We start from the raw sequence: 642 nt of genomic DNA on the forward strand, positions 1-642 counted from the left end.
CTCAGACAGGGCACTGTCCCACATCACACACAGAGACACACACACACAAGCACAGACACACACAGACAGCCAGACAGACACAGACAGTGTGCTTGACAAATACTTCCCCTCACAGTCAAGTCAACATGAGCCGCATTATCTAAAAGAAGAACCCATCATTTCCTTTTGTGTCAATATCAGCGAGACAGGGATTAAAAAACACATCTGAAAATGCTACTTGTACAAGCACGCTGAGATGCCCCGTCATCAGTAGGTGTGCAGAACAGTATGGTGACAAACGTCTTGTGTGGCTCTGTGGCGCAATGGATAGCGCGTTGGACTTCTAGTGAAAAGGGCAGTGGTCATTCAAAGGTTGTGGGTTCGAGTCCCACCAGAGTCAGTGCTCACTTCATGAAACTTAGAGCTTGCTGGGCTTCCTCGTGACAGCCAGAGGTATCTTGCAGTCAAGTGCCTCGCTGATGCCTTCACTTCTTACTTTTCTGGAATGCCAACTTTGTCCCAAATCCTTGCTTGACTATCAAGACCTCATACGCTGCTTCTTTTCCTAGCCACTGTCACTGTACCAGTCCCCCTCCGTGTCAGTTGCATCTCCGGGAACAGCTGGATCAGGTGGCCTTGTACTTAAGGCCATGGACTACTAAG

The 642-nt window shown here is 48.9% G+C and overlaps 1 non-coding gene across 1 annotated transcript; it reads left to right on the top strand.

Annotated features, from left to right (window-relative positions):
- Window positions 1-288: 288 nt before the first annotated feature.
- On the top strand, window positions 289-379 carry trnar-ucu (transfer RNA arginine (anticodon UCU)). Its single transcript is given in 2 exon segments — window positions 289-325; window positions 344-379. It is a non-coding gene; the product is annotated as a tRNA-Arg (tRNA).
- Window positions 380-642: the final 263 nt, after the last annotated feature.

Source organism: Amia ocellicauda, chromosome 12 (genome assembly GCF_036373705.1).
Source record: "Amia ocellicauda isolate fAmiCal2 chromosome 12, fAmiCal2.hap1, whole genome shotgun sequence".
NCBI lineage: Eukaryota > Metazoa > Chordata > Actinopteri > Amiiformes > Amiidae > Amia > Amia ocellicauda.